General features: G+C 35.5%; 1 protein-coding gene across 3 annotated transcripts in view; it reads right to left on the bottom strand.

Moving 5' to 3' along the window:
* INTS6 (integrator complex subunit 6) overlaps positions 1-24223 on the bottom strand; it is an 85960-nt gene that overhangs the window by 37145 nt on the left and 24592 nt on the right. Inside the window, exon 1 of one of the 3 annotated variants that reach the window (XM_023621546.2) lies at positions 17593-17812. The exons of the other annotated variants lie outside the window; for them this stretch is intronic. The gene's annotated coding sequence lies outside the window, so the exon portion shown is untranslated. Of the gene's footprint in view, positions 1-17592; positions 17813-24223 lie in introns of those variants that run through there. 3 annotated transcript variants of the gene reach the window in all.

Below are 24223 nucleotides of genomic sequence, written 5' to 3'. Positions count from 1 at the left end.
CCGGCTGCCGTGTGAAGAAGCTTGAACTAGACTACTGATTGATAAGAGATCACATGGAGAGACAGAAGTCACAGGGACAAGAAGCAAGATGCCCAGGCAACAGTGCATCAAAGCCCCAGACATATAAATGTGGCCATCTTGGATGTTCCAGCTCCAGCTAAGCCCCTAGTTGAAGGAAGCCAACCTACAGAATCTTAAGAAACAATAAACTGTTGCTGTTTTAAGCCACTAAGATTTAGGATGATTTGTTACACAGAAATAGATAACTAAAGGAGTCATTAAATCTAGTGGAGATTTTTCAGATTTGGCTTCCCAGCAGTATTCAAAACTATTTACCACTCTTCTAGACACTCTTCCTTTGGCTTTCACACTGAAATATTCTCATGTTTTTCTTCCTCTTCTCTGGCTGCTCTTCTGTGTTCCACTCCAGATTCAACCTCCAATAACCTAGCCATTAAATGCTGTAGATCATCAAGGATCAGTCTTAAGCGCTGGCCAATTTATACTCTAGACCCTCAACCCACCTACCCGGAGCTTCAATTACTATTTATACTCAGATAATATTTAAAAATTTTATACATCCAGCCTAGATCTTTCTTCGGAGCACCAAATATTCTTTTGCCTACTTAACATTCCCTCATGAATGGCTCAAAGTACCTCAAACTCAACATGTTCAAAACTGAACTCATGATTTTTCTCCACCCAAAATGGGACTCTTTCAACATTTCCTAGCTCAGTGAATGGCACCATAATCTATCCAGTTTTGCAAGAAACCATCTCCTTCCTCCTTCTACCCCCAAATGCAATAATGTCAGCAAATCTAGTCAATTTAACCTTCTAAATATCTCTTGATATTGTTGCTTCTTTCTGTCTCTTCTACCATCACGAATCTCCTTGGCCAAGCTCTTGTCAGGACTAATGCAACAATGCCTAACTGATCTTCCAACATCCACTTATCTTCCCCTCCCCTGCCCCTGACTTCCAAATAAAACTCTTGGACGGCTTCCTATTGCTTTTATGTAAATAACAACATTACTTAGGATGGCCTCAAAGCCCCTTGTGTGGTCAAACCCAACCTTCTTTTCCATTTTGTACAATGATACCTCTTCTTTTATGCTCCAAGTCACATAAGCCTTCTTCCAGTCCCTTGTTCTTAAAACATACTCCCTTTGGGAAAGAGCCTTCGTACAGTCCCTCTGCCCAGTATGACCATCCTTCCCACTTGTTGTGTAATAAATCCTACTCATCTCTTCAGATCTTAGCTTTCCATGACAACATTGACTAGATCTAGTGCACCCTTATTGTAGGCTCTCATAGCATATATTCCTCCTTTTTGCGTGATATATAATAATTGCAATTCCACTTTTATCTACGTGATATTGTTACTAATGTTTGTCTTTTCATCTTGACCCATGGGGGCAGAGCACCTGCTTGTTTTCACTCACCATTTGATCCTCAGAGCCTAGCTCAGTGTCTGGCTCACAGAAGAGACACAGTAAATATGGCTTAATGAATAAATGGATAGATGAATAAATAAGGTAACTGGCAACTTAGTGAAGGGTATACAACTTAGTGAAGGATATTGAGAATCTAGTGGACAATGGAAAGCAATGAAACATTTTGAACTGTAGAATAATACACTTGAGTAGTGTGCTTTAGAATAATGATTGCCATAGTATGACAGATTGAAGGGAACCAAGACAAGTTAAGGAGCTACTGTAATAGTTTAAGGAAAGTACTAAGGTGATTGATAGCAAAAAGAATAGGAATGAAAGGAAGAAACAGATTAATGAAAGCAAAAAGCAAGGGACTGATACCAAAGACAATTACAGAGGAAAAAAAATATAGAATATGATATGTCCTAATGCCCTGATGCTTTCTCTACCTCTATTATAGTGATGATTCATGTTCAAACATTTGAACATGTTCAAAATAATAACACAGTACTGTAATATATGAGCCGTAATTTTTTTAAAAAACTATAAAACTCAGTTCCAAATACATACACACACAGCAGAAAAGAGTATTTTTCTCAAAAGATGTACAATAGTGTTATCAACTCCAATGTATAACTACACATAACCATTAAATAATATTTCAAATTATTCAGCATCTAACATAAAACATTTAAACTGGAATAAATTATAAACAGATCAGAAGGTTAAGTTAAAGCACCTTGATAAAGAAACTTAAAACATAATAATACAGTGAAAGCTCTGTGAATCATTTTGTGGGCCATTATTTTGTAGGTAACTGAAAGCACTAAATGCTTCAAGCAAAAAAACTTATCAACAAACTTTCAACAGTAAATTATATATGTCCCTAACTTCTGGAAACAGACTGTGCCTCCTAAAAATAACAATAATATTTCCCTAATTCAAAGAAGTAGGGAGATAAAAAGACTTAAAGAACTCTTGTTCACACCAAATATTACCCAAAATCACACAGCAAATTAACAGACTGGCAATTCCATCACTGACTGAACTCTGTAACAAGGTTTCAATTAGATATCCTGCTTGAATCATCTCATTTAATCCTCCAACATACCAATTACCTATAACTCAGACTCTAAAATGTATCATCGATTTAATACATTTCTTCACTTCCCCAAAATTTAACATTAAACATACATAAAAACTTTTCCAACAATAGCACATAATTATCCACACAAGTGCATATCCCTTTCTTCTTCCATATCACAGAGCTTCATAGAGTTTGAGTACCACAGAGTTTGAGTCTAAGTCTCCACGCTGGGTCTAGAAGTTCTTCTGAATCCCTTTCGGCCATTAGAAGTTAAGCAGAACATCAGAGTCATATTTTACAGCCTGTGCTTATGATCTTGACCTCTTGAGCACCTTTAGTTTGAATAGTGTAATTTCAAGGTATATCAAAGTCTACTAGTATTAGTCTTAGAATATTTTTGTATGTATTCTCTTTATGTCAATCATAAATTACTTGGTGATATAGTGCTTCTCTTTAAAAAGCTGGCTTTGGACAGATGTTTGATTCCTCAGTAATCTTCATAATCAGTAAAACAGTCATAATACCATCTCATAGCTTTTAAAGTTTTACCTCTCATCTCAGAAATTTGGCAATTTCAACTGCCTCTATTTGCAACTGCCTGTTGTATGTGAGCTGATTTATTATATGTATCATATTTTTTCTGTCTCAATACTAACTCACCATAAGGTAATAATTTCCTTAAAAAATTTTTAAGGGGGGCCGGCCCCATGGCTGAGCAGTTAAGTTAGCGTGCTCTGCTTCAGCAGCCCAGGGTTTCACCAGTTTGGATCCTGGGCATGGACATGGCACCGCTCATCAAGCAGTGCTGAGGCGGCATCCCACATGCCACAACTAGAAGGACCTAAAACTAAAAAAAATATATACAACTATGTACCAGGGGTCTTTGGGGAAGAAAAGAAAAAAATTTAAATCTTTAAAAAAAAATTTTAAGGAAAAATTATGAATCCAAATTTATGTTAAACCTCTACGAGACTTCTGGTTAAAAACATATAACAATCAGATATAATACGTGAACCATGTTTGGATTCTGATTCAAACAAAATGTTGACATTTCTGAGACAAGTGGGAAAACTGAGCTATAGATTGGATATTATATTATTTATTGGACCTCTTAAAATTGTCATTAAGCTATAAAGATAAATTTAGTTAAAATTGATAATATTTAAATTTAGTAAAATTTATTAAAATAAGTTAAAATTTTGTTAGGCTATAAAACATTGCTGATGTAGATATATATATTTAGATGTCCTTATATGTTAAAGATGCATATGGAAGTATTTATAGAGGACATGATACAGTGTCTGGAATTTACTATAAAATATTCCCCAAAAAGCATGTATCGGGGTAGGGGCAGAACAGATAAAACAAGACCAGCAAAATGTGGATCATTATTGAAGCTGGGTAAGGGCTCTTGAGGTTTATTATTTTATTTTCCCTACTTTTGTGCATGTTTGAAAGTTCCACAGTAAAAGGGTTTTTTTTTTTAAGATTGGCACCTGGGCTAACATCTGTTGTCAATCTTTTCTTTTTTTTTTTTCGCCTTCTCCCCAAAGCTCCCCAGTACATAGTTGTATATTCTAGTTGTGAGTGGCTCTGGCGGTGCTATGTGGGATGCTGCCTCAACATGACCTCATGAGCGGTGCCATGTCTGCACCCAGAATCTGAACTGGCAAAACCCTGGGCCACCGAGGCAGAATGTGCAAACTTAACCACTCAGCCGCAGGGCTGTCCCCTAAAAGTTTTTAAAAATTGGACATATATGAGTAACCAACACAACAAATCACATACGCAAGCAATTAAAAGCTTCCGTGGAAAGAAAAATGAGAATAAGAAGTCTTGCTTTTATTACTAGCTCTCCTGTAAACTAATTATTAGCCAAATGTTCATGTTACTTAAACTGAAATATTTCAACTCTTTTAAATAAAATACGAAAATTTCATCTAACATGAAGTGCTAGCAAAGCAAATCATTCAGCCCAAGTGAGAGCTAAATGACCCACGCCCATGCCTAAATATGCACCCACACAGGCAGTACCAGATAAAAGTCCATCAAAGGTAACTTCGCAGCTGAAAGCTAAGAAACTTCTCCTAATTTCAGAAATGCTGAAAGGAGGGGATGGCCCTGTGGCAGAGTGGTTGAGTTTGCACGCTCTGCTTTGGCGGTCCGGGTTTCGCCAGTTCAGATCCTGGGCGCTGACCTGGCACCGCTAATCGGGCCACGCCGAGGCAGTGTCCTGCATGCCGCAACTGGAGGGACCCACAACTAAAATGTACAACTACATACTGGGGAGCTTTGGGGAGAAGAAGGAAAAAAATTAAAGTTAAAATTAAGAAAAAATTTTTAAAAAAAAAGAAATGCTGAAGTAGGTAGGGAATGGGTAGATAATATTTCTTAGCATCAAAGAAATACAGAATTATCATTTGGGGGTGGGAGGAGGATAAGGAAACCTTGATGCAAAGAGACTGATATATTTGTCCAAGCTACTGCAGGTTCTAGAAAAACCGAGATTTAAACCCACATTCGCGGGGGCCGGCCCTGTGGCCAAGTGGTTAAATTTGCAAGCTCGGCTTCGGCAGCCCAGTTTCACAAGTTTGGATCCTGGGCGTGGACATGGCACTGCTCATTAGCCCACGTTGAGGTGGCGTCCCACATACCACAACTGGAAGGACCCACAGCTAAAATATACAACTATGTACTTGGGGGATTTGGGGAGAAAAAGCAGAAAAAAAAGAAGATTGGCAATAGGTGTTAGCTCAGATGCCAATCTTTAAAAAGAAATAAAATAAAATAAACCCACATTCTCCCACTTTGCTACATCTTTGTTACATAACTGGATTCCCACCTAAGGTTTACACTGTGCCATATACTGTCATCCTACTAAAATGTGTTTTTCTGCTGGACCTTACAGTATATAATTTCAGATTGCTGCTTTCTGGGTTCCTATATCTAATTACTTAAATCACCACTTTTGTGCATTAGTTTCCTCATCTATAAAATATATAACAGGAAGATGCACACACACACAAACACACACAAGGTTTAACATTAAAAATTAATCAGTGTAATTCACTACATTAACAACATTAAAAAAGAAAAATCACATGATCATCTTCACATATGCATAAAACATCTGACAAAATTCAATACCCATTCATGATTTTTAAAAAAAACCCTCAGCAAACTGCGAACAAAGGAGAACTTCCACAACCTGATAAAAAGAATATACAAAAAACCTACAGTTAACATCACACTTATATGGTGAAAGGTTTCACTCCCCACCCCATCTCCCAAGATCAGGAAGAAGGCAAAGATGTCTGTTCTCACCACTTCTACCAGTACATGAAGGCAAGAAAAAGAAACAAAAGGCAGACAGCTATTGGAAACAAAGATGTAAAACTATCTATAGTCACAGACAACATGATTTTGTACGCAAAAACTTCCAAGAAATATAGAAAAAGCTACTAGATAATAAATGAATTTAGGAAGGCTAAAGAATGCGAGGTCAACATACAAAAATCAACTGTATTTCTATGTACCAGCAACAAATAATCAGAAATTGAATGTTAAAAAAAACTTTTTACAATAGCATCAAAATATATGTGCAAAACTTTTATAATGAAAACTACAAACTGCTGAAAAAAATCACTTAAAAAATCTGAGAGATATACCATGCTCATGGATCAGAATAACCAATAATATAAAATGTTGATTTCCCCCAAATTAATTTAAAGATTCAATTCAACTCCAATCAAAGGTGCAGTAGGCTTTCACATAAAAATTAACAAGCTGATTCTAAATTTATACAGAAATACAAAGGACCTAGAATTGACAAAGCAATTTTGAAAAGTAAAATGTTGGAGACTTTAACCGACTTCAAGACTTAAAGCTACACTAGCCGAGTGTTGTATAGGCAAAAGACAGACATAGAGAGCAAAAGAACAGAAAGTCCAGAAATGGACACACAAATATGTGGCCAACTGACTTTCGACAAAGATGCCACGGCAATTCAGTGGGGGAAAGGATTATCTTTTCAACAAATGGTACTGATACAATTAGTTAGTGATGGTGAAAAAAAATGAACCTCAACACTTTCCTCCCATCATACATAAAAATTCTAAAAGAATCATGACCCTAAAAGTAAAAATTCACACTATAAAACTCCTTGAAGAAAATATAGGGGAAAAATCTTAGTAACATTGGGTTTGGCAAAGATTTCTGAAATAGGACACAGACAGCACAAACTACAAAAGAAAAAAATAAATTTAAAACATTTGTTCTTTGGGGTGGGCCCCATGGCTGAGTGGCTAAGTTTGCACACTGCTTTGGCGGCCAAGGGTTTCGCCAGTTCGGATCCCGGCCTTGGACCTAGCTCCACTCATCAAGCCATGCTGGGGCAGTATCCCACATGCCACAACTAGAAGGACCCACAACTAAAATATACAACTACGTACTGTGGAGCTTCAGGGAGAAGAAGGAAAAATAAAAAAATCAAATCAAATCTTTAAAATCTACATTTGTAAAAAAAAAAACTTGCTCTTCAAAATACACTATGAAAAATGAAAAGGAAAGCCACAGACTGAAAGAAAATATTTAAAAACGTGCATCCAATAAAGGACTTGTATCCAGAAAATGTAAAAGACTTATAACTCAATAATAGCAAAACAACCAACCAGTAAAAAATGGGCAAGAAATCAGAACATTCACTTCATCAAAGAAGATATAAAGATGGTACATAAGCACATGAAAAGATGTTCAATGTCATCAGTCATTAGGGAATGCAAACTAAAACCAAAATGAGATAGCACTGCACACCTACATATTGTCTAAAATTTAAAAGACTAAAAAAAGTGTTGGAAGGGTACAGAGCTACTACAACTCTCATACATTGCTGGTGGAAATGCAAAAGAGTACTGCCACCTTAGTAAACAGTTTGACAGTCTCCTATAAAGTTAGATATACACTTACCATACGACCCACCAACTGCACTCCCAAGTATATATCCAAGAGAAACGAAAACATGTCTAAAAAAGGACTTGTACGCCAGTGTACACAATAGCTTTATTCATAACGGTCAAAAAAAAAAAAGGAAAAAAACCAAATATTGTATCTGGTAAATGGATAAGCAAATTGTAGTATAGTCATACAATGGAATACTACTCAACAATAAAAAGGATTAAACTACTAATACATGCAACAACAGTATGAATCTCAAAAGCATTACGCTAAGTGAAAAAAGCCAGATACAACAGACTATACACTGTATGATTCCACTTATGTGAAATCCTAGAAAAGGCAAAACGATACATATACACTGACAGAAAGCAGATCAGTGGTTTTCAGGGGACGGTGATAGAAAGTAACTGCAAAGGAATATAAGATAACTTTTTTGAACTGATGGATTTGTTTTATATGGTTATTGTACTATTAATAACATAATGTTTACATTTGTCAAAACTCATCAAATTTTATACTTGAAATTGCTATATTTTATTGCATATAAATTATAGCTAAACAAAGGGGATAAAAATAACAAAGGAAATAAATGCAAATGCAAATTTTGAGTACCATATATTTAGTGGCAAAAAAGAAAAGAGAAAAGCAAAGGCTCTAGAACACATGTACCATTTAATTTGGAGTCTGGTGCCTTTATTATACCATGCTGCCTCCTTCTAAGAGAGCCTCTCTAAAGATCCAGGTGAGAATACTCATTATCAATCTTTGCCATATCTTGGGACACCAAAGATATGCATGCACATGCACAGGTGCGCACACACACACACTACCATGGGAGTACTAGAATTAATTCTTCAGAGGATAATCTAACTATGTACTCTGCTCTCTCCCACTTAAGGCAATATATCAAGATGGAAGCATCAGAGTGGCTCCATGATAAGGGAAATTTGAAGTACTTTAAGCTCTTAACAATAAATTACTTGGCACATATTTCACAACGTGGCTGAGAACTGGATCCAGAATAGAGCACCAGCAAATTCACTCATTAATTCACTCTTTCAATAAAAACTTACAAAGAACGCTGTCAGTTCATGGATAAATGGCAAAAATCTGCATAGTATTAAAAGTTACTGATTTTAAAGAAGGTCAGTTAGTAGAGATAGGGATAAGGTAACAATTATGAAATAACTGCAGAATAATATATATAATCAAATGCTAAATTTTGTGGTATTTGTAAATTCTGTAAAAGTTCACTCAGGATATGAATATCAACTGAGTGACTACTCTGTGCCAGGCACTGGGGTTACAATGGTAAGCAAAGGGAAGACAGGACAGTCCTCACCCTTGTGGAGCTAGCTGGAAGGCAGGCTGACGTTAACCAAATAAGCACACAAATTACTACGCAATTATTAATACACTATGCTAAATGCATTAAGGGAACAAGGTTTGCTTTTCTTTTCAAACGTCAAAACAGAAACCTCTGACCCAGTCTTGGCTAATGCACATCACACCCCCCAGTGAGTCCAGGTCCCTGATATTTTTCTAATGAAACCTCTACATCCCATTATGACCCAATCTTTCCTTAGCACCAGCATTACCTTCATGGGCAAGTCTTCTCTGACCCCTACAAGAAGAATTAGGAGTCTCTCCTTTTTGTACTATGATAGAGAATAATAAAAACAGTAAAATTTCTTAAGCACTTATTATCTCATTTAATCTTACAAGAACCATGAGATACAATTATTATCCCCTTTTTAAAGATGAGGAAACTGAAGCTTAGAACAAGAGATAATTAGGTTACATCTCTAATTAGTTGCAAAGCCAGGAATTAAACCTAGGTCTTTATGACACGAACACATTCTGTAGCCAGTACATTTTAAATACCTACCTTAAATTTCAACTGGAAATACTAGTGCGAATTTATGACCTATCTTCTCTTTCAGAAAAAAAAAAATCCTAATTGTGTCCACTAAAAAGGCCCCAAAACAATGGCCAACTCAACAGCAACGATCACCCAGGTTATGGTATCATATAACATTTCCTAATACCTCATATGATTCCAGGTCTGGAGCAAAAATGCATAAGATAAACTTAGAACAAGCTGTCATACTAGAAAGTAAAGAAGTTTCCAAAGCTTTTAAGGTATAATTTCTTTACCGTCTCTTTTTCAGAAACTGATAAAAGCCCCTCAAAATCTAATCTCTCTTTCCTCCTAATCAAAACTCCTAAATCTTAGCTGGACACATGGCCACCCAAGCAGAGATTACATTTTCCACTCTGCCTTGCAGTAAGTGTGGCCAAGTTCTGGCTGATGGACTCTGACTGCAACAGCCATATACAAGTTTTAGGTCTTGCTCATATTAGGAAGCTGCCTGCTTTCCACACTCTTTACTTGTTCCCACAGGCTGAAATTCAGTTACAGCGCTGAACTAGGATGTGTTGTAAAACTAGTATCAACCATTCAGATAGAAGCAAACACAGAGCAACAAAGTAGAAGGAATCTGGGGGCCTAGACAATAGCATGGAGCAGAACCAGCCTACTTCCCAGACCACTAACCAGTTCCATCTTTGATGTGAGAGAAAAAGAAGCTTTGTATCTTTTTAAGCCACTATTAACCTGTGTCCCAATTACAGCAGCTGCACCAATATCCTAAAAAATATACCTTGCCAGAAGCTTTTCAGGATCTTTGAAGGTTCAACTAGATGCTTGTCAATTTGTTTTGCTTTGTTGCAGAAAATATGCATTCAAAGAGCACAGTATGTGCATTAAAGGCAGGGAAGCAGACATTCTAATCAAACTAATGCTAAACGCCTTTGTGATTTAATAAATAGAAAGCTGGCACCTCCAGGACCAAGCCCCAGACTAGTCCCAATTACTCAGATTTGCTTGGATAACATAGATGGAAAAAAGCTTGAAGTAAAATTTTAACATTTTCAGTGAAACTGAGTATTTCTTAAACTCCTTCCTAAAATAAAATATAGCCTTAGCTCTTACTCCTAACAAATAATAACAAAAAAAAAAAACCCACACCCATATAAAGGCCCTTATAGATTCAGTTTTCTCCTTCCGAACAGACATAGAAATAGTTCTAAGACTCAAGATTTAGTCCTTCAACTTCCTTTCTCTCCCTAAGGTTTTACCCTTCAGCAATCATAATCCTCAGTTATTTTTCTGATTATTTCCAAGAACAACAGTTTAAAATCCAAGGATACCCAAACCGAAATTATCTGGTCAAGAAAAGGTCTATGAAAGAAATCTGCCTATCCTAGAATTTGCTGCTTGGGATTAGAGAAGAACCAATGCACTCTGTTACAGCACCTTTATATTTCTGCCTAGTATGAGGAGTTTTATTAACAAGGAAGGGATGTACTAAATGCCACTGACTGTTCACTTTTAATGATTAATTTTATGTTATTAATTTTCACCTCAATAAACAAATATACAAACCTTGGCAAAAGCCAGGCCCCCTTGACCAACCCAGTTAAGGAAAACTCCAAGAAATAACAACAAAGATAAAGATGGAAGTAGGAGAGAAAAGATAAATAATCATGATGATATGATGATGATGATAACGGATCAAGTCAGATGTCTGATAGCCAGAAAGAATAGAGACACAGAAGAGAAAAAAAATTGCCAAAGAAATAATAACATTTCTGAAACTTTAAGGATATGAGTTTCCAAACTGAAAAGGCCTGCCAGCAGCCCAGCACAAAGTCTAGTGGCATTAAGATAAGTAAACAAGTAACATAATGAATACAAACTGGGTAACAGTGACAAGAACTAAGCCCAGAAGTGCAGAGAAGAAAGTGCAACTAAATGCCTAAAAGTTTCACAGAAGGTAGCATTTAACCAGCGTCTCAACAAATACTGAGTAGGTTTGGGGGAGAGAAAGGTGGGAAGAGATAGGAAGCATTCCAGAATTATGGAACAGGTACTGATAAATAAAAGAGTGCGATGTACTTAAGGAACAATGGGGACAGTTCAGTGTTGGTGAAGCACTTAGAGACAGTATAAACCAAATAAACCATTCTGGGAAATTTTGTAATCAAATCATAAAGGTCTTTTATACCCAGTTAGAGAGTACAGATATCCCAAGGTAGAAAATAAGGGGAAAAGGGAGAATGCCTAAACAGCATCAAAGCTCAGTTAGATGGGGCCGGTCCCGTGGCCTAGTGGTTAAGTTCGTGCATTCCTCTTCAGCAACCCAGGAAATTCGGTCGACGAATTGACCGAAATTCGTCAGTTCGAATCCTGGGCCCAGACATGGCACCGCTCATCAAGCCATGCTGAGGCAGCATCCCACATGCCACAACTGGATGGACCCACAACTAAAAATATACAACTATGTACCGGGGGGCTTTAGGGAGAAAAAAGAAAAAATAAAATCTTAGGGAAAAAAACCAAAAACAAAGATAAAGGCAGGTGGGAGTGGGCAAAATGGGCAAAAGTGGTCAAAAGGTACAAACTTCCAGTTATAAAATAAATAAGTCATGGGGATGTCATGTACAGCATGGTGACTATAGTTAATAACACTGTATTATATATTTGAAATTTGCTGAGGGTAGATCTTAAAAGCTCTCATCACAAGAAAAAAAAATTTTTTCTATGTATGGTGATCTATGTTAACTAGACTTATTGTGGTAATTGTTTTGCAATATATTCAAATATCAAATCATTATGTAGTATACCCAAAACAAATTTAAGGTTATATGTCAATTATACCTCAATTAAAAAAAAAAATATATATATACACCCCCAAGAGCAGCAGTACAGTTTATACTTTGACACTATTTGTACGCTTAAAAATTATTGCAGGCCCATAAGTTTTTGTTTACATGGGTTATATCCAGCTAGTGATGTTTATCATATCAAAAATTAAAAATAAGAAAAGTTTAAAAAAAAGAGATAAAGCCTAGCAAAACAAATCTTGGGAATCTGTTTATAGATGGGAATCCATACATACTGATGGATGAAGCTGTGGGTATGAATGAAATGCCCAAGAGGAGTGTGTCAAATAAAAAGGGAAGAAAAAAAATCCAAGATTAAACCAGTAACAAGTGTTAAGGGACAGGCCAATAAACTAACATCAAGGATTAAAACAGAAGAGAAAGCCAAAGGAAAGCCAGGAGAGTGTACTCCCAGAAGCGAAGAGAAACTTTAAGAAAGAGTGTTCAATAGTGCTGGCAATACTTCAGGAAAAGAGAAAAATTAGAAACCAATGATTGGATTTGGAATACGAGGAAGTCATTAGTGACCTTATTAAGAATGGTAGAATCAGAAGCCAGATTGTAATACATTAAGGAGTAAAAAGGAGGTAGGGAAGTCAAGGAGACATCAGAAATGATCTTCAATTTTGCTGCCAAAAGAAATAAGAAAATTAAGAAAGTCACTAGAGAGGGAAATGGGGTATGGGGTGGGTAAAGATATGAGTTTTTCCATTTGTGCTATTTCATTTCTTTAGAATGGTTAAACCAGGGAGGCAGAGCTATACAACTATCACCACTATCTAATTTCAGAACATTTTCATCACCCCCAAAAAAAACCCCATACCCATTAACATCTCCACTTACCCCCAACACCTAGCAGCCATTATTTCTGTTTCTATGGAATTTTCTATTCTGGACATTTCATATAAATAGAATCATGCAGTAAGTGGCCTTTTGTGTCTAGCTTCTTTCATTTAGCATATTTTCAAGGTTCATCCATGTAGTAGTGTCAGAATTTCATTCGTTTTTAAGGCTGAATGATATTCCATTGTATAGATATACCACATTTTGTTTATCCATTCATCAGTTGATGGACATTGGGTTGTTTCTACTTTTGGGCTATGATAAATAATGCTGATATGACATTTTATATGGACATGCTTTCATTTCTCTTGGGTACATACTGAGGAGTGGAACTTTGGGGTCATAGGATAACTCTGTGTTGAACTTCTTAAAGAACTGCCAAACTTTTTTCAAGAGCAGCTGTATGATTTCACATTCCCACCTGCAACGTATGAGGGTTCTACTTTATCTACAGTCTCACTAACATTTGTTATTATCCATCTTCCTTATTATAGCCATTATAGTAGGTGTGAAGTGGTATCACATTATGGTTTCAATTGGCATTCCCCTAATGACTAATAATGGTGAACATCTTTTCATGGCCACTGTATATTTTGTTGGAGAAACATCTTTTCAAATCCTTTGCCCATTTCTTAATTGGCTTGTCTTTTCATTTTTGTGTTGTAATAGTTCTTTTTATAGTCTGGATACTAGGACTTTATCAGATATATGATTTGCAAATATATTCTCCTATTTTGTTACTGTCTTTTCTTGACAGTATCCTTTGAAGCACAAACGTTTTTCATTTGTTGAACTCAAATTTATCTACTTCTTCTATGGGTGTGCTTCTGGGGTCACATCTAGGAAACTGCTGCCTAATCCGAATCATGAATATTTACATCTATGTTTTTTCTTCTAAGAGTTTTTAGCTGTCACATTTAGGTTGCCCGTCCATTTTTATTTCATTTTTGTATATGGTGTCAAGCAGGGGCTCAACTTCACTCTCCCAAGTGTGGATATTCAGTTGTCCAGTACCATTTGTTGAAAAGATTATTCTTTCCCCATTAAACTATCTTGGCTCCCTTGTTGAAAATCAATTGACCATAAATGTATGGGTTTGTTTCTGAACTCTCAATTTTATCCATTCATCTGTATGTCTATCCTTATGCAGTACTGTTTTTTGTTTTTGTTTTTAAATCTCACTCTAGAATGTAAAGAGCAACAGATGTGAAGTAAAAAGAAAAAATGGTCAAGTCCCAGCTCTGTCTCTAACTTGGGAATCAGCTATACTAGACACATTTTCCTCACTCTTACAGAATTGGGAATAGTTAAGATTTGAAGTTTCCTTGTAAACAATAAAAAGTAATATGATTAAGTTTTATACATATTTTCTTAATGATTACTGCTCAACCTCATAAACTATTTTGACAGCCGGGAACAAAAGGAAGTAACACAGTAAGAATCTTTTACAATCTGTTTCTAAGAAACAGTGCCTAGTATCTAGTAGGCCCTTAATAAATATTTATTGAATGAAACTAAGCATTTTCTAATTGTTTTCTATTCTTTTTATCATTTTTTATGACTCTCAAGATTATAGGGAAACACCTTATAAATTTAAAATCATCGTATTTCAGGTTCTTTCTTTACCAAGTTATTTCCTTGAAAAAAAAAAAATCAAATATATTTCCCTCAGGCTATTTCTAGCTTTTTATTAATATTATCCAATATAAGCATTTAAGATGATTTTCCTCATATGATATTTAATAAGGAAAGTAAAACTAAAAAATTATTAAAGCCAAAGTGAATTTTATAAAATTGAGTTAACAATCTGATTTATTTAGCTGGTAGTTCCTACTGTTACACTTTATAGTTACAATGTATACCTTTTAAGTTATTAAAAAAACACCTTTTTTTGGTTCTAGTCATTCAAGATCAATTATTTGTTTAGAGGAAAGAGCAATTACTTGGCAATCAGCAATATAGAAATAATTTCTTTAACAAAGTTTTACTGCAACAAACGTCAAAGTTTAGGTCTTTCTAATTTTTTAACAACTTTATTAGGTATAATTACCTACCATAAAATTCACCCATTTTGAGTGTCCAATTCAATTATTTAAATTTTACAGAATTCTAACAACCATCACCACAATTCAGTTACAGAACATTTCCAACACTCAAAAAGATCCCTCATGCATATTTGCAGTCAGTCCCCAGTCTACACCAAGGCCACCACTAATCTATTTTATGGATATTCCATAAAAATAGAATCATACAATATGTGGTCTTTTGCATCTACCATAAAGTTTTGGAGGTTCATGCATGTAGCACATCTTTATTTTTCTGGTATAAAACAACCCAACCCAAAAACAATTGTGTCCTCTTTTACAAGGAGGTTAAAAAAAAAAAAAGAGTTGCCAAAAATATTGACTCCTCTATATTCTACACTACTGCCAGCATCTTTCTAAAATCCAAATCTGATCACTTTCTCCTCTATTAAAATCTCTTCAGTGCTTACCATCCACCTATAAGGCAAAGTCCAATTTCCTTGGCAGAGAATACACAATGGGCGACGCCATTCTGTCCCATCTCGTTTCCTGCTGCTTCTTTCTCGAACACTGCCAACTATCAGTACTGAGGCATATATGGTTCCCCTGTGCTCTCTCCTATCACCTTTATGACTTTGCACCTACCAACTTTGCAATCTTGAATTAATCTTTCCAAGTCCAACTTGAGACATCAATTCCCAGTGCCAGACTCACTTTCTCAGCAGCTGTGCTGTAACCATTTTATTTCTTATGCCATGCCACAGCAGTGTACCTCTCTCTCTTACCAAAGTCATGATCCCAGCACATAACCTTGTGTCTGAACATCATTGGTGTTCAATAAGTATTTGTTCAATTGAACTGAATACATTCTAACTACTAGTATTCTTCTGCTCACTTCATTAAGGAAGATCAACTGCACTCTAAAACTAATCGTGAAAAGTACCTAACAGAAGTCATACAACACAATTTCAAGGCCTAAGGCAGTGGTCTACAAAACGGTATAACTCCAGGGTACAGAAAACTATGGCCCACCAGTCAAATCTAGCCCACAGCTTGTTTTGGTAAATAAAATTTTATTGAAGACAGCCAGATTCGTTCATTTAACATAGTGTCAACAGCTGCTTTTGCCCTACACTAGTGAAACTGAGTAGTTCCAAGAGAGACCATATGGGCTGAAAAGTCTAAAATATTTACTATCTGGCCCTTTAAAAAAAGTTTGCCAACCCCTGGTATACATCATGATGCACGGTGTGGGAAACAAAATATCAGAACTTCCTTTGTATTAAGTTTTTTCATCTCATCTTTTAAAATTTATATTTCTATTTTATATACATTTTCTAACACTAGTATAGCACTGATATATATAATTTCTAAATGTAAAAATGTACATACATTGGGGATGGCACATACCCATATTATTTTTATATAATATATATTTTTTATAATTTATATATTTTTATATAATATGTATACATAATATAGGTGACAATAAAAAAAATCCTAGTAAGTCTTAGGACAAGGTGTTTTTTCTGTTTGTTTTTTTTTTTTTTTTTTTGAGGAAGATCAGCCCTGAGCTAACATCTGCTGCCAATCCTCCTGTTTTTGCTGAGGAAAACTAGCCCTGAGCTAACATCCGTGCCCATCTTTCTCTACTTTCTATGCGGGGCACCTGCCACAAGATGGCTCGATGAGTGGTGCCATGTCCCCACCTGGGATCCGAACTGGCAAACCCCAGGCCGTTGAAGCCGAACGTGCACACTTAACTGCTGCACCACAAGGCCGGCCCCTCTTAGGTCAAGTTTTAGAATTTACTTCAAAATTTAGCCATCATGGTTATTATCAGGCTATTATATGAATATTGGGTTCTGTAAGTGCTTCAAAGCACAGAAAAACAGACCTAAAATTAAACTTTTCCCAAACCAAAAAGCTCAAAACATCTCTAAAGAATCTTTTTGTGAGGCTAAAAATGTTATTCGAATGATACAGGTAGTACTAATATTCTTCAAGTTTAATGCAATAAAATATGAGCATAAATCCAAACTGCTTCAAAGGTGGCTATGGTTTTTAAAAATTGTAACAGACAAATCAAATGCAAATTTGTCCTTCCAAATTCTGAAGCCCAACTGCCTGAAATACAATCGATAGATGATAAATATATAAACTGAAAGAATACTTCACTAATTTTTTTTAATCCATTATTAACAACATAATGCAATTTTGTAACCAAGGTGTTTCTTAGCTGTGATAGTAGGCTGTTTCCATTTAAGACAACAGACTAACCTAAGGTTCTGAAGAGCCAGGAAATAGCAAATTCCTCCCTTTACAGATCTTAAAGTTAGGAGGCTAATTTCTAATAACTCAAAGTTGGGGTCTGATCATCATCATCAACAAGTTTATAAACTAAAGTTAATTTACCAGTTCAACCTGGATTTGTCAGGATAGGGTTATTATTCTATATTGAATCATATTCTCCAACAAATAGTCACAGCCCCCAGAGAGAACTACACTCTACTCTGCTCACCTTTAAGGCTTTTTCTGAGGCCTTCCGAGATGACTAGCATCAGACTTTTGAGGAAGGCTAGCCATTAGACAAGGCTTTTCCCCACGATCTGACTGCTTGAAGTGACATCCAGGATCAGGTCGATCCTGTATCCAGGAATCATGACCCTCCCTGAGGCACCAGTCATCATGAGATCAGTGCACTTTGGCACTTCTTGAAAACCACTGGGCTGCTCCTTTAGCTGAAAGGAAAAAAAACATCAAAACCACAACAAACAAAACAAAGGGGGAAAAAATCAGTAATTCAACCTGAAAAGACAGAGCGTGGGGAAAAATATACCAAAATAGCCTTGTCTAGATCAAATTGTAGCCTTGCCTTGATGTAAAGATCATAGTTTCAATATCGTTCCAGTCACTGCACAAAGTGTATTCCTATTATACAAATCTAAAAAATTTAAAATATATGTATTACATTTGAAAAGAACAATTTAAAGTGGAAGTTACATAAAATAACTATAAGTATAGTTATATGAAGGTATCTATAAACAACTAGCAGCCTAAGGCTTATGTTACTGTGCCTCATCAAGAAACCCAAGAACTCCCAATTTTTTCATGCTCTCAAATTGTAATCTGACTTAGAGAAGTATGAAATACACCTAAGAGGCTGACTTTAACTGAGTTTAGCAGAAAACTGCCAATGCAGTTAAAGCCAACCTACTACTATTCTTAAATTACATACTGATGAACAGAAGAGGAATCCCGCTTGCATACTCTTTAACTCACTTGACACTAGCACAAGGTGTACGCCACACCCACAATGCTCTTGTCCTAGCATTCTGAATTTCAATGTTCATGCTTGTTTGAAATAAGCCATTTTAAATGTTCACATCACTATGGCCTTAGATTAAAAAACTCAAAGATCCAAGAAATAAATAATAAGATGACTTAAGACATTTAATCTGCTTCAAAATAAAAATTTTAACCATTAGAATCCAGAGATAAAATTCTGCTTATTTCTGTTTTAAATATAAAATACTTTTCCTAAGACATAACGTTAAAAGGCAAGAAAAAGTCTTTGAGCTTATTGTTTTAAAAGTTGGCTCATAATTCCTTTAATACATTCATACCCTAACAAACAATTATTTTATATTTCTTTCTATTACTTATCCAACATCCCCATTTCAGTTAAACTACCAACATCCACATAGATTCCCAAGTTGGAAACCTCAAAATACTACTAGTGTTTTTTCACTTGTTTGAGAATATAATTAAAGCTATAGACCTCTGTCCTCCAGAAAAATGTATATACACACAGATAGACAATGTCTGGATAAGCTTTCAGAGAATTCACAGAAACCTCTGAAGCTCAAACCTGGACCCTGAGTTCAGAACCCTTGGTCAAACACTGCTTTTTTTCTCCTCCCTTACCATCTTTGAAGACCTGACTAGAATAGCTAGCTAATCTCTCAGATTTCTGCCTTCCTATCTAGCACTGGCTTAGTTTTAGCACACTCCATGTTTTTCCTGGGTTGTTGCTGTAGTTTGCTAATTCTTCCCAGCTTACCATGCTTCAATCAATCTATCTTCTTTCACCTTGCTAGCAGAGCAAGCTCATTAAAATGCAAATCTGATCCTGTGACTCACCTGCTTAACATCTTCAATACCTCCTCTGCAAATGTTAACAAATGATGTCCAGTCTCCTTAAGGTGGTATCATCTGGCCTCTAGTTACATTTCAAGCATCCACTCCTCCCACCTACACTTTCCATACTCCACTAGTTTATAGTCTCCCAACACACTGTTTTCATGCCTTCATACTTTTGCACACTGTACTCTCTTCCTACAATGTCATAGCTCAACTCCCTACTCATCTCTCAAAATTTAGCTCCTCTCTTTATGTTCTATCAGAACCTTCTGGTTACTTCTGCCATGAGATTTATCTCAGAGTATTACAAAGGCTTATTTACTTGTCTATCTTCAAAGACAATACGCTTTCTAGTGGCAAGAGCCTTTGCTTAATTCTATCTTGTGTCCCCAGTACCTAGAACATAGTAGTATTAACTATAAACGTATGGTGCACCACTATTCTTATACACAACCAAAGTTACTATGCATCACAAGAAAAGTTACTATTGAATTAATCTGAAATATACTTTAAGAATTCAAAATTGGAACAATTTACAATTGTACACTATTTTAGCAGCAACTCTCTAGAAAGCAAAAATTAAGTGTAACTATCACCAATTCTTTATAAATTGCCCTCATCTGAGTCAAGTATACATACACACAAATACATATATACAACCATATATTTTTTTAAATAATGCTAGTTATGAACATCCAAACCAGGAATTAAAGCATAATAAGGATAATAGAATACGATATAGTCCGTTGGATAAAAAGCCCTAAGCCAGGGATAGCAAGCACATGACAGATAATATGAAACAATTACTCCCCTTTTCTCACCCTCTCTTCCTCTACCCCATGTCATACTCAGGGTCTAAGCATTCTCCTCAATACAGCACACTATAAGCAGTAACTACAGAGTGACTGTAGCTGGCACAGAAGTTAACATTTCAGGGCTATCCAACAATCAATTCTAAACATATCATATCAAACATCTTAAAAAATATTCACAGAAGACCTATTCCATATCCCTTCGAAACCCAATCCCAAGTTTAACAATTCTAAAGGTCAAAAATTAATTTTTATCTTAAATAAATTTTGCTGGCCTTCTAAGTCAAAAATTGTTTTGGGCCAGCACAGCAGCACAGCGGTTAAGCACACACGTTCCACTTCGGCAGCCTGGAGTTCGCCAGTTCGCATCCTGGGTGCAGACATGGCACCGCTTGGCAAGCCATGCTGTGGTAGGCATCCCACATATAAAGTAGAAGAAGATGGGCACAGATGTTAGCTCAGGGCCAGTCTTCCTCAGCAGAAAGAGGAGGATTGGCAGCAGATGTTAGCTCAGGGCTAATCTTCCTCAAAAAAGAAAAAATAGTTTTAACTTGTTTTGTTGAAGGTGTTCATTTTCACGTGTTCTCTGAAGTTTTAAAAAATATATATTTGTAGTTATATTGTGTTCTAAAACTGTGGTTTCCAAATCTAACTGTGCATCAGAATAAATTAGGACACTTTCAAAAAATATAGATTCCCAGGTCCCTGCCCAGATCAACTAAATCAAAATTTCCAGAATTAAGAGCTGCGGCACGTATATTTTATAAAACACTCTGGGTGATTCTGATGAAGCCATTTGAAAACTAGCATTCTAAATATCACAAGAGTTTATATATGGAAGAGTTAGAATCAGAAGAATAATAAAAATGCCTCTAAATGAAATTTTCCTTACATGTGAAGTGTCTCATGGTTTATTGGTTCTGACAGGCTAATAAATGCAGAGTGAAGTTGCTTCACCCTCTGAATAAAAACTATTTTGATATATTCTACCACAGAATTCTAGATAATAGATTAGTTATTCTAGCTATACAGCTTAATTGAAGAATCATCAGCCAGCATTTCTTTTTAATTATTCTACTATAGTATTTGTCTAGAGGCAATCCTTAAGAGTTCTTTCCACATGAACTTGAGAAAAGGTATATTCTGGGAGGAGGGGGAGGGCAAAAGGGGTGATTAGGCTCACATGTCTGGTGATGGACTCTAATTAGTTTCTGGGTGGTGAACAGGATGTAATCTACACAGGATTCGAAATATATTATGATGTACATCTGAAAGCTATATAATGTTATAATCCAATGTTACTGCAATTAAAAAAAAAGGCCAGTGAGCAAAAGCATAAATAAATAAATAAAATAACAGATATGTTATAGCTGGGGAAAAAAAGGTATATTCAATAAGAGTACTGCAAATATGAATTGCTGAAAATTCACTATAGGTATTAAATTAAAATATTTCATCAACTTTTAATTATGCATTTTTATTATAATTACACATTTTCAATATACTAATTGCAGCTGTATACATTTCTATAGCACACCACAGTAATAAATATAGGGTTTGAGAGAACAGGGCCAAAAAATATGGATTAAAAAAAATGTAAATGATCTGCATCCAAAAAATTCTTTTAAATGTTCTTAGAAAGTTGAATTCATAGAGACTAACATATATAGTAATGTTTTACACGTTTAGAACATTTGAATCACAAACCAGTAAGAGAGGAGCCAATCTTTAATATTGCTACTGAGCCTCTAGTAATATCAATATGAAGAGGCACCAGTACTAAGGAGTAAACATGAAAACGCAGGAACACATTTATACACAGATCTGGTTGATACATTCTATCATACTAAAATGACACCCTTCAAGATTCCTTTAGCAGTCTTCTTAAAAAAGAAAAAGTTCCCCAAAATTGTAAGTGTACTAGGAAAAAACAACTATGTTAAATATATGTTTAAAAATCTTTGCTGACACCATTAAAATAATTTTGACAGCTTTTGGCACATATTTTTAATGATTTTAGTGAAATGAAAACATTTTATGGGGGAAGAGGGTATGGTTTCTGAATTATTTCAGATACTAGAAACAGAATTCAAAAACTTCTAGATTATGTTTTAATCAGCACAGATCATGAAGAGTTAAATACAAACTATAATTATAGATTATCCTTGTACAAGTAACACCATCTACCCTGCCCAGAATGATCCAGAAAAATCACTAATACCAATCCCACATCTCAAAGACTGACAGGACTTCTGCAACAACTTTTAAGAACTGACAAGTTGAAAGATAAGACCCCAATCTATAGCCACTTGAACGCATAGCTGAGATTACTCAGACATTCTCTTTCTACAAACACATGCCCTTTCTGAACATCTGCCAAGAAGTTATGAAAGTAGTTGTCCTAGTTTGTCTTAAAAAACTGGGAAAACTCATAAGATGGCAAAACTTTTAATGTCAAAAGCAAAGAGTTTTCTGACTACAAATACCTTCTCTAAAATGCTAGCCTCCAGGGCAATCATAACACTGACAAACAGATGCAGAAAGATTCTTCAGCATATAGAAATCTCAATATTTGAAAGATAATACTACTATTAGCACTTTCAAGGAAGAGAAAAATAACTGCTACACTACCCTGGAATGTCATTCATCACCAAGAAAGTACTGGCAGGATTTCTTCTTGCTACTTTATTGAGCAATATAGTTAGCCACGTGTTCCTGGAATCATAGTACAGAACAGTTTTCCCATTGCAAAACAGTACTAGAGAGGATCTTTGCAGGAATAAAAAACAGAAAAAGAAATTTTTTCCGTAATTCTACTTATAATGTGGTGATTCTACCAAAACATTTGATATAACAGTAATACAACCAGATGAATGATACCTATGAATATTTGCCCACAAGTGTGCTTATCAACATCAAAGATTACTACTACAGGAGTAAGCAATATAGTTTTCTTGTGTATCAGAATTCAAAGTCCCATCTAACTCACTCCTCATAAGTGAAAATATTGCAAACAACCAGTTTTATCAAATAGCTGCATTTAAAAAGAAAAAAAAGGCTAAAAATATGCACTCTTCCAATACAATACTTTCGGTCATCAAAAGTCCTTGAGAGTTATCCAAAAATACTACATGAGAAAGACACTCATGACACCTCAGACAATGGCCTGGACTTCTATTAAATGAGGCCAAAGAAGATAATTCAAGTCATGAATTAAGGTAAAATGATCATATATAGCTCAAGATTTTTATCTGTAATACAAAGCTGTTACTCTTCTAATGCCTAACACACTGCTAAGTGATGACCTGTAAGTGAAAATAGTATCCCTATATTATTTTGACAAACAAGTTATAAGAAATTGGGTCATTCTGGCCTGTACATACTTAGCCAGGTCAAGAGACAATATGGCACCAGTTTTTCCATTAAACATTTTCTAGGATCAAAACAACTTTATATCAGGCTTCTTTATAAATTTCACAGATATAAGATATGAGCAACATCCCATACAAAATCATCCACAAGATCCTTGAATTTAATCAAAATTAAAAGGACTATAAAAATTCACATTACACAGGATTTGACACACATACAAGATAGGTAATATTAACCTTCCCCCCCCCCCTTTTAGTGCTCCCACACACTTAGTATGTATCTCTAGTTTATCACTCATAAAACCATTTAAGACCTGATCTCCCCTATATGACTGTGAACTTAAGAATCAGAAACCCATCCTATTCATCTTCGTTATCCTCACTGCCTAGAAATGCCCTGGTCACAATAGTCATTCAAGGAACACTGAGTAAATAAAAACATAATAGCTACGTCACAATTGTATAGAAAGCTGAAGTAGACAAACAGGAAATCAGGTAAATTTTAAGAACACATAAAAACAGAACAGAGAGGCAGTATATACATCAGGGAAAAAAGGAATGGTCTGGAGGGACTGGGATGTCTTTGGAATTTAGGCCAATTCTAATCCAGATTTTGGCAATACCAAATGTTATAATCTTGAGCTAGTCACTCTGCTTCCCTGGATCTCAATTTCCTCATTTATAAAATAAAGAGTGAGACTAGATGAGCTCTGTATTTCCTTAAATGCTATCAGGATGATTTTAAAGCAGCAAGAACACTCATTCCTGAAAAACAGCACTAACAAAACAGATATAATAAATACACCATGTGAGATAACATAACTCT

This window comes from Equus caballus, chromosome 17 (assembly GCF_041296265.1).
Source record: "Equus caballus isolate H_3958 breed thoroughbred chromosome 17, TB-T2T, whole genome shotgun sequence".
NCBI classification, from domain to species: domain Eukaryota; kingdom Metazoa; phylum Chordata; class Mammalia; order Perissodactyla; family Equidae; genus Equus; species Equus caballus.
Note: the sequence above shows the minus strand (reverse complement) of the source record. Positions and strands in the feature narration are given on the sequence as shown.